The sequence below is a fragment of the Lemur catta genome, chromosome 5 (assembly GCF_020740605.2).
Source record: "Lemur catta isolate mLemCat1 chromosome 5, mLemCat1.pri, whole genome shotgun sequence".
NCBI classification, from domain to species: domain Eukaryota; kingdom Metazoa; phylum Chordata; class Mammalia; order Primates; family Lemuridae; genus Lemur; species Lemur catta.
In genome coordinates, this window is record NC_059132.1 from 35022504 (window position 1) to 35028503 (window position 6000).

A 6000-nucleotide genomic window follows, 5' to 3' on the forward strand; every position below is an offset into this window, starting at 1 on the left:
TCACACAGATGCAAAGGAATTCACAGATCAGCTTTGTTCTTAAAGTGAGCTCACAGGACACACATGAGAAAACTCAAAGTTGAGCACTTTGTTGAGTATTAATAACTGAGGTGAGGTGACATCAAATTGGGCAGAATATAAATTGCTCTGGTGACTAAATAATCACATTTCTGAGGGGTAGGGATAAAGAATATGAAGATCTAAGCCTGCCTTCCTACCTTTCTAGCACCACAGGTCATATGTTTGAGGCACTGCTTCAATTAACTCATAAAGATACCTATCTATTGCATTTGGAGGCAGAAAACGATGTATAATAGGGTAACTAGTCAATATTAGATCAGTGCAAATTCATCTGTTCAGCAAATCTTGTCTAGTGCATGACAGATACTGCTTCAGACATTGGAGATACAACTATTGGGGAAAGGATGCCTTCAGAGAGTTCATGGTGTAGGAAAAATACAAATACAAACAAAATATTTTAACAACATACAACAAATAACTGGAAACGATACACAGGGTGGAGGAGAAGAATAGAAAGGAGACATTCATTACCAGATAATATACTTACTAAGATGTCTGTCTCCATTTAAAAATGTGACCTGGCTGTGCAGAAGCCAAAGAAACAGTCACAAGAATAAACACACAACCTACAGAATGGGAAAAAATTTTCGCACACTACACATCAGATAAAGGACTGATAACAAGAATCTATTTAGAACTCAGGAAAATCAGTAAGAAAAAATCAAACAACCCTATCAAAAAGTGGGCAAAGGACATGAATAGAAATTTTTCAAAAGAAGATATAAGAATGGCTAACAAACATATGCAAAAATGCTCAACATCTCTAATAATCAGGGAAATGCAAATCAAAACCACAATGAGATATCACTTAACTCCAGTGAGAATGGCCTTTATCAAAAAGTCCCAAAACAATAAATGTTGGCGTGGATGCGGAGAGACAGGAACACTCATACACTGCTGGTGGGACTGCAAATTAATGCAACCCCTGTGGAAAGCATTATGGAGATACCTTAAACAGATTCAAGTAGACCTACCACTAGATCCAGCAATCCCATTATTGGGCATCTACCCAAAAGAACAAAAGTCATTCTATAAAAAAGACACCTGCACCCGAATGTTTATAGCAGCACAGTTCACAATTGCAAAGATGTGGAAACAACCCAAATGCCCATCATTCATGAGTGGATTAGTAAAATGTGGTATATGTATACCATGGAGTATTACTCAGCTATAAGAAATAACGGTGATATAGAATCCCTTTTGTTCTCCTGGAGAGAGTTGGAACCCATTCTATTAAGTGAAGCATCCCAAGAATGGAAAAATAAGCACCACATGTACTCACCAGCAAATTGGTTTCCCTGATCATCACCTAAGTGCACATTTGGGAATAACACCAATTGGGTATCGGACTGAGGTGGGGGGTGGGGGGGAGGGGGAGGGGATGGGTGTATACCTACATGATGAGTGTGTTGCACACCGTCTGGGGAATGGTCATGCTTGAATGTTCTGACTTGGGGGGATAGGGGTTGGGGGGAGGGGATGGGGTATAACTACATGACGAATGCAATATGCACTGTTTGGGGAATGGACACACTTGAAGCTCTGACTGCGGGGGATGGGCGGGACATGGGCATATATATATAAAACCTGAACTTTTGTACCCCCATAATAAGCTGAAATAAAAAAATAAAAAATAAAAAAATAAAAATAAAATAAATCATATGAAAAAAATGTGATCTGAAGGTAAATTATTGAATGAATGATTAGATTTCTTTCTCCAGAACCAAACAATGCAGACATCATCCTGTCTTAGCAGGGAAGAGGGTACTAATCTATTCTTTAGCCTGACTTCAGCCATGCAAACCCTAAACCCGGAATTAAGACACAGACCATCTTATTCTCCTTTCTACAGAGATGTAATGTCTCACCTGACTTCAGATAATGATATCATAAAAAGTTACTGCTACAAAGAGTTAGAGAGATCAAATAAAACCATCTCATTTTAAGCTAAGGCTCAAGGAATAAAGTTACTTGCCCACTAACAAAAATGGCTAGTTAGTGGGAGAATGGGCACTGGAACACAGATCATTTTTTTTACTACTTTATATCACTCTTTGCATTGATTCTCACATACTTTTAAAGAGGTTTCTCTTCAATTTTTCTCTATAACTTGGCTATTGCAAAGAATTAATTTTGCAATGATACAATGAGACACCTGGTAGAAGTTCTAAAAGGCAGAACCCAATTTTATCTGAAGAGAACAACCATAGATGTGCATGGAAACGTTTTACATTCATCACAACTGTTCATAGATATGACTTAAGGATATTCTTTTCGTGACATGTCTTGTTGATGAGTTTTATCCATTTTTTTTCTATTGAGCAAGCTTTCTCATATTTATTTACAGAAGCCTTTTGTATATTCTGGATACTAGCCTCTTTCTCCCTCTATGGCAGAAATACAACCAATGGCTCTCTAATAAGACAAAAGTGTGAATTCTTCTGGAGGCATGAAGGGACCTCCTTACTAATCAGTCCACTGATGCAGGAGTTAAACTCCACTGTGACCTTGTCAGAAGGAAATAACAAAGTACATCTAACAGCAGTCCCAAGCAAAGCTCAATTTGTTGCTACGTTGGTAAGAGAAACCGTATCACTCAGTTGTGAGTTCTTAGATCACTCAGAAGAGAAATTGAAAGGACTAGATATGGGCAAAAAGAAAGAGGTACATCAAATTTGGCAAAATTCTAAATTCAAGTCTCTGATTCCTGGGTGAAGTGGATCATAAACTTTGTAAATGTTTGCGTTTCATTTTCTTCTCACCAATTCTGGACGTCTGGTGTCAGGTCTGGGGTAGGTTACATAGATTCCAGTGGATGTAGGGTCATTGACTGGATACATTTATATATGCGTGCTTAAAGTTTGGCAATACTTTGAGGGGTTTTCTAGTAATCTTTTTTGACTTCCCTGCAGCTTACTACACCAATAGTGTAGCACTGTCTCTTAATGCTGGGGTTTCCTCCTTAGCAGTCAGTCCTCTTAGTGAAACACAAGTCATAGTAACTAGAATTTCCCATTAGCAGGTAAGGAGCCATATCAGAGTAGGCATCACTAAGAAGTCTGAGATCTGTCAGGTGAGAGTACTGGCTACTGGAAAAACAAAAGGAAGTTGCCTGTAAAGTCCCTGAGACCAGAGTTTCAAGAAGGCACTTTGCTGGAGAAAAGGTAGGGACAGAGGAAGTCTGATAAGTCATAGGGAGTCTGGGATGTGAAGGGGAAGAAGAAAGTAGCTGAAGATAAGGTTCCTATTGAAAAAAACAGTATCAAAAAGTCAGAATAAATGATACCTCACACACACACAAAGTACCTAATAGGAAAAGGGAATAGAAAAACACTCCCTTAAACTGAGAACCTGGGAAGCCACCCAAATCCCTCTCTAACCTCCTCTGTTGGTTTGCCTCCATTATTGCTAGAAAAAGCCAACATCCATAAAAAGCCACAATACAGCATCCATACAAAGATACGGTAATTTTCAAAAGAGAAGATGAAAATCAAAAATTCTGGGCAAATGATAGAACATACACATATATGCATAAACAGCCAATGGGGGAAAAAACAGCCAATGAAGCAGAGAAAAACTATAACATGAAACCAACATAAATTTTAAAAATTAAACAAATGATTTCATATCTAAAAGAACACAACAAATAGAAAAGGTTTAGGCTATAATAATAAAATTTAAAATATCTCAAAAATTAGGCAAAATATTTTAATATGTATTTCACCAGAAAATGTATGTAGATGACCAATTTGCACATGAAAAGATTCTCTATATGATCGGTCATCAGGAAAATACAAATTGAAATCAAAATGACACACAGCAAGACACCTATGAGAACAGCTGATACAGAAAAGACTAACAATATTGAGTACTGATGAGGATACGGAGCAACTGAAAATCACAAACATTACTGTAGGGAATAACAAATGGTACAGCCACTCTGGAAAACAGTTTAACACTTCCCTATAAAGCTAAAATGTACATACCATACAGTCTCACTCCTACGTATTTACCCATGTGAAATGACAACCTATATGCTAAAGTCTATAGCAGCTTTATTCAAGATAGTCAAAAACTGGAAAAAGCCAAACTGTCCATTTATGGGAGAATGAATAAATAAACAAATTGTGATGTAATCACTCAATGAAAATTACATTCAGCAATATAAAGGAATGGACTTCTGATATAACCGACAACATGAATGCATCTGGAAAGTATTTTGCTAAGTGAAAACAGACAGACACAAACGTCTACATTTTGCATGATCCCAGTTTATATGACATTTTAGAAAAGGCAAACTTATAAAAACAGAAACCAGACCAGTGTAAGGATATTGACCACAAAAGACACTAGGACACTTTTCAAGGCGATAGAAATGTTCTATGTAGTAAATATCATGGTGGTTACATAATTGCATACATTTATCAAAATCTCACCTAACTGTATATTTTAAAAGGGTGAATTTTATTATATGTAATTATCTCACTGAACAAGACTTTTAAAAACATACTGCCAAAGTCCATTAAACAGTTTCTTTATTAAAAACTCAGAATAAAAATGGAAAAGCATTAGGTAGATGTATAACAGGAACTGACAGAACTCAGGGGAAAAATGGAAAAATTTTTTATCAAAAATGATCTCTATAGATATACACTTTAAACAAATAATTTTTCGTAAAAGAAATAGGGAAAATTTTCCAATGAGATACTTCTCACACAAGCAACAGGCACAGAAGATTTTGCAGAGGAATTTCACCACAACTCAAAGAGCTGATAATCCCAATGCTACAACTGATCCTGAGCACAGAAAATGAAAGGACACTTCCATATCCCTACGTGGGAATGAGTATAACATTGATTTAAAACCTGGTGTTCATTGACCTTCTCTGCAAAATTGCCTCACTATACCTCCCAATGCAAACATACTAAAAACAAAGGCCAGTTGAACATTAAAGAATAATGTGTATAACCAAGTGAAGTTTACTGCAGGAATGGAAAAGTTACATAATATCAGGGAATCGATTAACATAATTCATCATATTAATAGATCTAATTTGAGCTTACTTGTCATTTAACAAAATTTACTATCTAATTTGATTTTTAAAAAAATCAGTGACAGAGGAATTCCTTAAAAAGATAAAGTATATATTATATAATGGGGAAACACTGTTCCAATTAAGTTAGGACAAGGACAAAGAAACCTACTATTGCCACTACTATTTAACCTTGTAATGCAAGCCTCTGACAAATCAAAGAACCAAGCAGAAACAATTAGAGGCACAAGAATTATAAAGAAATAGGTAAAATTGTATCCCTGTTAAGAACATATAAAAACATAACTTAAGCAGGGCCGTGTGGCTCACGCCTATAATCCTATCACTCTGGGAGGCCAAGGAGACAGGAGGATGGCTTGAGCTCAGGAGTTCAAGACCATTCAGAGCAAGAGTGAGACCCTCGTCTCTACTAAAAATAGAAAAATTAGATGGGCGTGGTGGCATGTGCCTATAGTTCCAGCTACTCAGGAGGCTGAGGCAGGAGGATCGCTTCAGTGCAGGAGTCGGAGGTTGTAGTGAGCTACAATGACACCACTGCACTCTAACCAGGGCAATGGAGCAAGATTCTGTCTTAAAATAAAATAATAAACACAAACATAACTTAAAAAATCTAAGGGAATAGATAAAATAATTTCCAACAAGAGAATAACAAGAACAATTCAGTAGTAGATTGGGATATAAAATTAACATACCAAAATTAAGAGACGATATATATCTAAACTATAATCAATACAAAAATACAGTGTAAAGAAGATCTAATCAAACTACAGCCATAAAGAGAGATGTCAGCATACCTGTTTCCAAATCAGACATATTCTATCAGATTATAACATAGAGTAACTGAGCAAATAAAATGATGTTTATAA